Raw genomic sequence first — 10000 nt, forward strand, 5'->3', positions numbered from 1 at the left:
GCCGACAACGACAGGGGGACTGCCTCGGCTGCGGGTTGCGGGCGGCGGGGGGGCGACCCCCGCCTCGAGCCGCCGCCGCCGCCGCCGCCGCCGCCGCCGCCGCTGCTGCTGCTGCTGCTGCTGCTGCTGCTGCGGCCGCCGTCGGGGCCGGCCCGCCCGCTCGCGCCCGCCCATTCCCCGGTTGGGCGGCTTGGGCTTCCTTTCCCCCTTTCCCCTTCGGGCCGGTGGCTGGACCTGCCTGTCGGTCTGCCCCGTCTGCCTCGTCTTCCTCGGGCAGGGGCTGGCTCGGGCCTGGCTGCCGGGGCCGTCGGAGGGGCTGCCTTCCGTGGCCCCCGGGGCCGAGCGGCCCCTGCCCGCGGTCGTGTGGGCTGAGGGCCCGCGCCGACAACTGTAGGGGGGAACCACCTTCGGCCGAAGGCTGCTGTGGCGAGCTCGCCCTCGGGGCCGGGCGGGGGCCTTCCTTGCGCGGGCGGTGGTGCGGGGTTGCATCCAGCTGGTTGGGCCTCGCCCCCGCGGCGGCGGCAAGTCTACGCGCGGCCCTCTCCCCACCCCCTGCCGAGCGTGCTGGGCTGGGCTGGAACGCGGCGAGGCGGGCGCGGGTCCCGGGTCCCCCCGGGGCCGGAGCCGGCCGGAGCTGGCCGCCCTCGGGGCCGGCCGGCCGGCGAGCGTGGCGGGCGGGGGCAAGAGGCGGTGCAGCGGGGTTGGCGGCTGGGGGCCCGTTGCTCCGCGCCCTCCACCCGCGAGAGAGCGAGGCGTTTACCGGGGCGGGGGTGGTGGGGCGTGCGGAGGGCGTCCCCTCCCTGGGCGTGGCGCAGGAGGGGCCCCTGTTTGCGGTCGTGTTGGCTGAGGGACCGCGCCGACAACAGTAGGGGGACACCCATGGCCGCAGCATCATCTCTTCCCTCCCTCACCGTTGCGGCGCTCTCCCCTGCTGCTCTTCTGCTCTTTTCTCCCTCTTCTTACGTCCGGTGGGGTGTGGGGTGGTGTCTTTTGGGGGTTTGGGCTCCGTCCGTCCAGTCAGTGCTCTTGGCAAGCTCGGGCGTCGGTCGGTCCACCCTTCCCCCGAATTTCCCTTCCCCCCCCGCACCTGGAACATGCAAAGGTCGCGGGCTCGCGCCACGATGCCGCCTGACCGGGGGCCGCCGGGGTAACCAGTCCCCGTGCCACCCCCGCCAGTGTCGGCTTGTGGTCCTGCCCTGTGGTCACACAGGCGACCGCCCCTCTCTTGACGTTCGGTCGCGCTGGCTGGCTTGCTGGCTTGCTGGCTTCCGTCCCATCCACGGGGGGCTCTCGGCACGGCTCCCCGGCCTCTTCCCTCCCCCCCTCCCGGGGGTTATGGGAGGAGGCCGAACCCAAAAGTCTTTGTCAGCCCCGCCTGGGTCACCGGGGCCTACGAGGTGAGCGACGGCGCCGAGCCCAGCTTTGTGAGCCGGGTGTTTGGCGCCGTGGGCCGCGCGTTTTCTCAGGGCGCAGGGCGTCCTCTCCCTGGGCGTGGCGCAGGAGGGGCCCCTGTTTGCGGTCGTGTTGGCTGAGGGACCACGCCCACAACAGTAGGGGGACACCCATGGCCGCATCTCTTCCCTCCCTCACCGTTGCGGCGCTCTCCCTGCTCCTTTCCCCTTCTGTCCCTTGCTGAGCGCTCTGCTCTTTTCTCCCTGTCCTACGTCCGGTGGGTGTGTGGTGGTGTCTTTTGGGGGTTTGGGCTCCGTCCGTCCGTCCGTCCAGTCAGTGCTCTTGGTAAGCTCGGGCGTCGGTCAGTCGGTCGGTCCACCCTTCCCCCGAATTTCCCTCCCTCCCCCGAACCTGGCACAGCAAAGGTCGCGGGCTCGCGCCACGATGCCGACCGGGGGCCGCCGGGGTAACCAGTCCCCGTGCCACCCCCGCCAGTGTCGGCTGTGGTCCTGCCCTTCACACAGGCGACCGCCCCTCTCTTGACGTTCGGAATGGTTTCCGAGTGCCGCCCCCCTTTTGCGGCCTTCCCCTCGCGACGGCTGAGCCCCTTGCGGTTCTTCTCCCCTCGGCCACGTTTCGCCGGTAGCGCGGAGTTAGATCCCGGGTGTGCACACCCTTGCGGCGAGAAAGGAAGAAACCCCCGGCAATCCCACGCCCCTCCTCCTGCGGAGCCCTCGGGTGAGGCAGGTTGAAAAGGAGACTGGGCCAGCGAGAGTACTACGTACTCCCCTCCCCCTTGCCACGGGCTTGGCTCGCTGCTCGCCTCCTGCCGGCTCCCGTTTGTGCATGCATGCATGCCCGGAGCCGAGCCTTGCAGCGCGAGTTGCGGCCAGGGCCCCATTGCGTGTGGCGTTCTTCGGGGGAGTCGTATGTTGTTTTGTCTGCGGCCCGTTGCTGCGACGGAGAACGGTGGAAAGAGGAGGAGGAGGAGGAGAAGGAGAAGGCGGAGAGGCAGGCGGTGAGCAAAGGCGTGGCCTAGCCTTGTTGCACAGCTCAAGGGTGCGGAGCGGGACTGCCGGAGGCAGGCGTGGGTGAGCAGCCCTGACAGCTGTGAGCCTGTGCCCCACTGCCTTGGCAGCCCGCCTGTACCCCGGCTGGCTGGCTGGCTGGCTGGCTGGCCTGCCTGCGCCTTGCCCCTCTCCCCCCCTTCACCCCCCCCCCTCTGTCCTCCCCGTCGCTGCACGACCACGATGGCGACAGAAAGAAAAAGGGCTCGCGCCCGGGAGGGAGCTCGCCGCGGCCGTTGTTCTGGTCCGGCGACGCTGTCGTCTCCCTCCCCTGTGTGCGGCGCACCCTGAGCGAGTCGAGAGAGAAACGACCCCCAACAACCAGCCATCGAAAAGAGTGCGGCCCCCCCCTTTATTTGAAATGCCCTCCCCCCTCCTCCTTCGTCCCCATTCCTTCCTGGTGTGGCCTCATGGCCGCAGCAGCGGGAGAGCGGGGCGAGAGTCGTCGTTGGGCGTTTCCGGGGGGGGTTTTTGCCATGTGAAAAGCCAAAGTAACAATAACCGTTGTTCATATGACGACGACGACGACGACCACGCTAGTGTGCGTTGTTGCTTCTACCTGGTTGATCCTGCCAGTAGTCATATGCTTGTCTCAAAGATTAAGCCATGCATGTGTAAGTACAGGCCGACTTAAGGCGAAACCGCGGACGGCTCATTAAATCAGATATAACTCATTGGATCTCTGCTGAACCGCATTACTTGGATAACTGTGGTAATTCTAGAGCTAATACATGCCTTTGTAGTCTCCGACCGCGAGGGAGGAGCGCTTTTATTAGACCAAAACCCTCGGCAGCCGGTTCCCGCAAGGGGCCGGCCGCACACATCTTGGTGAATCAGAATAACTTTTGCCGAGCGCACGACCCCTCCCGTAACCCGGGTTGGGTCGGCGCCGCGTCCTGCAGGCGTCTGCCTTATCAGCTCTCGATTGTAGGTTAAACGCCTACAATGGCTATCACGGGTAACGGGGAATCAGGGTTCGATTCCGGAGAGGGAGCCTGAGAAACGGCTACCACATCTAAGGAAGGCAGCAGGCGCGCAAATTACCCACTCCCGGCACGGGGAGGTAGTGACGAAAAATACTGTTGCGAGCCCCGAACGGGGCCTCGCAATTGGAATGAGTACACTTTAAATCCTTGTACGAGGATCGAGTGGAGGGCAAGTCTGGTGCCAGCCGCCGCGGTAATTCCAGCTCCACTAGCGTATATTAAAGTTGTTGCGGTTGAAACGCTCGTAGTTTGACTTCTGCTCCGGACCGGCGGTCCGCCTTAGCGGCGGCTACTGCCGGGTTCCGAGCTGTGTCCCCGCCGGCGCACATGGGGTTTTTATGCCCTTAACCGGGTGTCCCCTTGTGGCCGGCACGTTTACTTTGAAAAAATTAGAGTGCTCAGAGCAGGCTGGTTTTTGCTTACAGCCCGAATGGTCGTGCATGGAATGATGGAACAGGACCTCGGTTCTATTTTGTCGGTTTTTCGGAACCCGAGGTAATGATTAATAGAAGCAGACGGGGGCATTCGTACTGCGACGCTAGAGGTGAAATTCTTAGACCGTCGCATGACGACCTACTGCGAAAGCATCTGCCAAGGATGTTTTCATTGATCAAGAACGAAAGTTAGAGGTTCGAAGGCGATCAGATACCGCCCTAGTTCTAACCTTAAACGATGCTGACTAGCGATCCGCCGCAGTTATTCCCATGACCCGGCGGGTAGCTTCCGGGAAACCAAAGTCTTTGAGTTCCGGGGGAAGTATGGTTGCAAAGCTGAAACTTAAAGGAATTGACGGAAGGGCACCACCAGGAGTGGAGCCTGCGGCTCAATTTGACTCAACACGGGGAAACTCACCAGGCCAGGACACCGGAAGGATTGACAGAATGAAGGCTCTTTCTCGATTCGGTGGGTGGTGGTGCATGGCCGTTCTTAGTTGGTGGAGTGATCTGTCTGGTTAATTCCGATAACGAACGAGACTCTAGCCTGCTAAATAGTCGACGGATCTCAACCCCGTTGCCCCCGTTGTCGTTCGCGGCGATGCGGGGCGCGGGTTCCCCGAAACCCGGTCGTCGTGCGGGCCTCCACCGTCGGTCGGTTAGCGCCGCCGGCGGCGCGCCCCGCGGCGCCGGAAACTGGCGTCCGCTTCGCAGTCTTCTTCTTAGAGGGATAAGCGGCAGCAAAAAATATACTAGCCGCACGAGAGTTTGAGCCATAACAGGTCTGTGATGCCCTTAGATGTTCTGGGCCGCACGCGCGCTACAATGGAGAGTTCAGCGAGCTGTCCCTGCTCCGAGAGGAGCGGGTAACCTCGTGAAAGCTGTCCTTAAAGGGGATTGGGGCTTGCAAATGTTCCCCATGAACGAGGAATTCCCAGTAGGCGCAATTCACCAGATTGCGCCGATTTAGTCCCTGCCCTTTGTACACACCGCCCGTCGCTACTACCGATTGAATGGTCTAGTGAGGGCACCGGACTGGCGCCCTTGGAGCCGCTACCGCCTCGGCGGGCAGCGCCCTCGGGTCGACGGAAAGGTGTCCAAGCTGGGTCATTTAGAGGAAGTAAAAGTCGTAACAAGGTTTCCGTAGGTGAACCTGCGGAAGGATCATTAACGAGCAGTGCTACCCAAGAAGCAGCATCAGTGCAGCAGCAGCAGCAGCAGCAGCAGCGGCACCACCACTGCCATCGGCGGAGGAGGAGCCGCGGCCGCCGCCGCCGCCGCCGCCGCCGCTGCCGAAAGAGGCATCTCTCTGTTCCTGTTCAACTCGAACGACGTGTCAACGGGCGCGAGCGAGCGAGCGAGCGAGCCAGCCGACCAGGCGAGGTTTGGGGGGTGGGGGGGTTTTGGGGCGCGCGACACCGTGCAGCCATTGGGCTGCCCGTCGTTGTTCCTCCTCCTCCTCCTCCTCCATCTCCCGGTCGCGCTGGCTGGCTGGCTGGCTGGCTTGCGTCCCATCCACGGGGGGCTCTCGGCACGGCTCCCCGGCCTCTTCTCTCCCCCCCTCTCCGGGGATATGGGAGGAGGCCGAACCCAAAAGTCTTTGTCAGCCCCGCCTGGGTCACCGGGGCCTACGAGGTGAGCGACGGCGCCGGGCCCAGCAGCTTTGTGAGCCTGTGAGGGTGTTTGGCGCCGTGGGCTACGCGTTTTCTCAGGGCGCAGGTTCTCCTCCCCTTTGAGGCCTCATTGAGTGGGAGGCGAGACACACACAAGTGTTGAAACCCAGCAAAGACTCTTAACGGGGGATCACTTGGCTCGTGGGTCGAGGAAGACCGCGGCAAGAAGCGAAGTTTTGGTGGCTATCGCAATTCTCCCGTGATTCCATCGACGTGTCGAACGCACATTGCGGCGGCCCTGTGCCTTCTTCGAAGGACGGCTGCCACCTTCCCTCGAGTGTCGTGACGTTGCCTCCCGGGACACAGTACGGACGGCTGCGGGGGATATGTGCTCAACAGCAGCCAGCCCCCCGCCCGTTCTCCGGGAAGGCCGCTACGAGAATCTCTTGAGAGTGAGGCGAAACAGCGCCGTGTTTGGTCCCCCCCCCCCCCCCCCCCCTTCTTTCCGGCCGCTCTCCTTTCTCCCTACCTCTCTCCCTCCCTGCCTCCCTGTTTGTTCCCTCCTGGAAGGGGGGGGACCGGGTCTGGCTGGCGGGCTGGTGACGAGTAGTGGGCTGAGGAGGTCGAGCAGCGGCCCCGGGCCGGGCGGGTTCCGCAAAAGCACCAACGGCGAGGCCTTTATCCTCGACCGTGCCGGAGGTTCGGGGGCGGCGGCTATGGCGGCACGTGTGGCTGCTGCTGCTGCTGCCCCTCGCGCCAACGATTCCGCCCTGGGGAGTTCGCCGGACCTGGAGGGACGCAGGTCCCGCGTCCGGACGTTCCCTGAAGACGTGGAGGGTTTGCTCTCTCTTCCGTCGCTGTTGGCGCGGATGGCCAGTCCTCCCCCTGGCCCCCCGCGCCGGCCATGCCTGCCTGCCAGCCATTGGGCCCCAGTGTGGGATTAACGTGCCGTAAGGCCGGAGAGGCGCTCCCCCGAAGCCGACCAAACCAGCCGGCCAGTCCCGCGTGCTCGCTGCCTGCCCCCCTTGCCCGTACCCCCAGGGGAACGTTCGGTTGGGGGGCAAAGCGGGCGGCTCGGCCGTGCTTGGAGGGGCAAGGGCGCATCCTGAGAGCGCTAGAGCGCGCGCACGGGACCTCTCCGCGCCTGAAAAAGCCAACGTGGAGTCTCGGGCCCTCTTGGTGGGCAGACAGGGCGAGGAAGGAAAGAAAGAAAGAAAGAGAAAAAGCCAGATTGAACGAGAGCGAAATGAGCCCAGCTTGTATACCACAAAGGGAGCAAGAGATTCCATTCCTTGCTCACGTCGACCTCGAGTGGAGGGAGATGACCCGCCTAATTTAAGCATATTAATCAGCGGAGGAAAAGAAACCAACCGGGATTCCCTGAGTAAGTGCGACCGAAACGGGAAGAGCCCAGCGCAAAGCCTCGCGTCCCCTTCGCGGGGGGCTCGAGGGGTGCTGCGTTCGGGAGAGGTCCTGCACGCGCTCCCGAGCCGCCTAAGTTGTTCATGAATGACTCTCATACCCAGGGAGGGTGTCAGGCCCGTGTGGCGGAAAGAGACTTCCTCCTCCTCGTTCGCGGGGAGGGGGGTTTCGGGAGTGCGGAACGGGCCTCTCCTTAGAGTCGGGTTGCCTGAAACCGCAACCTAAAGCAGGTGGTAAACTCCATCTAAGGCTAAATATGACCACGAGACCGATAGCGAACAAGTACCGTGAGGGAAAGTTGAAACAGAACCCTGTAGAGAGAGTTCAAGAGAACGTGAAACCGTTAAGAGGCTAAACGGGCGGAGATTCGAAGATCGAACTGGGGGGATTCAGTTCGTCGGCCTGCCGGGAGACGGTAGCGGGCGTGTTGCGACTTCCCGTTCCGGAGGCCTCGTGCCGAAGGAGCCTTGAGTGGGGAGCGCCGCCCGCCGCCTGCCCGGCGCCGGCGGGCGATCTTCCCCCCGCAGTAGGTCGCCGCGACGCGTTGGGATGATGGGCGTCTGAGGCCCGGGTCCTGGTAGGAACCGGCGGCGCGTTCGGCCCTTCCTTGCTCGACTCGTCGGGCGGGGTTGGTCGTTTTCCAGCGCGCCCGTCCGGGGATCCCCCGGTGCCCTCGTCTTGCTCCCCCGACGGTCTCTCCTCCGGGGCCGTCCGAGATCGGGGGTGGGGTCCGAGGCCGCGGTCGAGCCTAGCCTCCTCCTTTCGGGGGGGTCGTCTGGCTTCCCGCGCTTCCCCTTCCCCCACTCGGTCCTTGTGCTGGCCCTCGCGGCGTGCAAAGAGTCGGTACTCCTCCCGACCCGTCTTGAAACACGGACCAAGGAGTCCAACATGTATGCGAGTCAATGGGCGCACTAAACCCACGGGCGCAATGAAAGTGATCGGGCCGATCCCACGGAGCAGCGGGCGGCCGCGCGCACCCGGACGGAGTGACCGACTTTCCTCCCCGGGACGGCGCGGGTCCCCTCCCGCTCCCGCACGCCCGCGCCCGCCTTCACCGGCGGGCCGGGGGGGCGCAGGTCCGGGACTCGCCATGACGAACGGTCGCCTCTCCGCTTCGCGGCGGTAGGGCCGCGGCCGGATGTGTCGGCGGGTACCCAGAGCATAGATGTTGGGACCCGAAAGATAGTGAACTATGCTTGGCCAGGATGAAGCCAGGGGAAACCCTGGTGGAGGTCCGAAGCGTTTCTGACGTGCAAATCGATCGCCAGAGCTGAGTATAGGGGCGAAAGACCAATCGAACTATCTAGTAGCTGGTTCCCTCCGAAGTTTCCCTCAGGATAGCTGGCACTCGCATCGAACGAGTTCCATCCGGTAAAGCGAATGACTAGGGGTGTTGGGGACGAAATGTCCTCAGCCCATTCTCAAACTTTAAATGGGTGAGGTGCCGGGCTTGCTTCGCTGAAGCCCCGGACGAGAATCGGAGTGCCTAGTGGGCCAATTTTGGTAAGCAGAACTGGCGCTGTGGGATGAACCAAACGTCGAGTTAAGGGGCCTAAATGGATGCTAATTCCGATCCCATGGAAGGGAGTTGCTTGCTATAGACAGCAGGACGGTGGCCATGGAAGTTGGAATCCGCTAAGGAGTGTGTAACAACTCACCTGCCGAAGCAAGTAACCCCGAAAATGGCATGGCGCTCAAGCATCCTCCCGATACTCGACCGCCGGGCGCACTATGGGCTGCGTCGAGGAGGTCTCGAGGCCCCGGCGAGTAGGAGGGCGCGGTGGTGAGCGTAGAAGGATACGGCGCGAGCCGGTCTGGAGCCGCCACTGGTGCGGATCTTGGTGGTAGTAGCAAATGCTCGAGCAAGCCGAACCCTCGTTGACCGAAGCGGAGGAGGGTTCCCCGCCAACATCGCTTGGTCGTGGATAAGTCGGCCCTTAGCCCGAGGATAGCTTCCCTCCGATCCCCTGGAAAACGCCACAAAACAGTAGAGCACAGCCGAAAGACTCCCTGTTTTGGAGAGAGAGAGAGAGAGAGGAGCGAGATTGGGGGCCCTAGGCGGCGGCACGAGCCCGCCCTCCCCCCTTCTTCCCCTTGCTGCCGCTTTGCGGCAGCGGTAAAGGGGGAGGAGGAGGTGGAGGAGGAGGCTTGTCGGCGCCGGAGGAGGAGGCGGCAGCAGCAGCAGCCTCTTCCGGTGTCTTGGCTTGGCCGTCCGACGACGGCCGGTCACGCCCCCGGGGACACCCCTTCCTCCTGAAAGCCTCCTCTCGCAGCAATTTGTCTGGATCCAAAACGAACAAAAAAGGAGAAAGAGAAAAGAAAGAAAGCCAAAAGAAACGGTCCAGTCAGATTTCGGGCTAAAGGGAATACGGTTAAAATCCCGTGACCTGCCCTGTGGCAAAGACAGACCCGTGCGTGGGAAAGACAATGTTTTGTCGTGCGGGTGGCCGTCTGACCATTGCCGGCGGCATGGGCGGCGGCGGCGGCGGATGATTCTGCGGCCGCTGCTGCTGCTGCCGTCGCGCGGTCACGACGATCCTCCTCCCGCCCCCCCCTTCTGTGAGAGGGCTTTCTCTGAAGAGAGTGGGAGTCGACGACCCCCCCCCCCTCCTGCCCCCCCCTTCCCCTCCCCCCGCGGGGAGGCGGAAACGGCGGCGGCGGCGGGGGCGGCGGCGGCGGACGACGACCACCGCTCTCTTGCCGACCTCGCCGGTCTCGCCCGCTTGCGGGCTTGGAGACCCCCTAACCGTGACGGTGTGTACTACGACCTCCCCTTCGCTCTCGGAGTAAGCGCCTCCTCTTCCTCCTCGGAAAACCGGCGTGGAAAAGAATCTCCCCCTGCCTCCTCCCACCCTGCTTGTTGTGGTCGGGTCGGGTCGGTCGAGGGGTTTGACGATTGGCTTCCACCGCCACGGCTTCCGGGAGAGCTTTGAGAAGAGAAAGAAAGAGCAAAAGAGAGTGCGCGGGCGCGCTGGCAGCCAGCCCCCCTTTGAATCTCGAATCTTAGATCCGGTGGTCCGGAGGCCAGTGTGTGTGCTTGGCAACAGGCGTACTCGTTCGCCGACGCCGGCGGTAGCCCGGGGAAG

At 64.0% G+C, this 10000-nt stretch overlaps 2 non-coding genes across 2 annotated transcripts in view; both read left to right on the forward strand.

Moving 5' to 3' along the window:
- The first annotated feature begins 3015 nt into the window (after window positions 1-3015).
- On the forward strand, window positions 3016-5049 carry LOC113822677 (small subunit ribosomal RNA). The gene has a single exon (XR_011399749.1). It is a non-coding gene; the product is annotated as a small subunit ribosomal RNA (ribosomal RNA).
- Window positions 5050-6794: 1745 nt separating this feature from the next.
- LOC113822682 (large subunit ribosomal RNA) overlaps window positions 6795-10000 on the forward strand; it is a 5874-nt gene continuing 2668 nt past the window's right edge. The window contains exon 1 of the ribosomal RNA XR_011399748.1: window positions 6795-10000. This exon is cut by the window's right edge and continues 2668 nt beyond it. This is a non-coding gene — a ribosomal RNA (large subunit ribosomal RNA).

The sequence above is a fragment of the Penaeus vannamei genome, chromosome 28, assembly GCF_042767895.1.
Source record: "Penaeus vannamei isolate JL-2024 chromosome 28, ASM4276789v1, whole genome shotgun sequence".
Classification (NCBI taxonomy): Eukaryota; Metazoa; Arthropoda; class Malacostraca; order Decapoda; family Penaeidae; genus Penaeus; species Penaeus vannamei.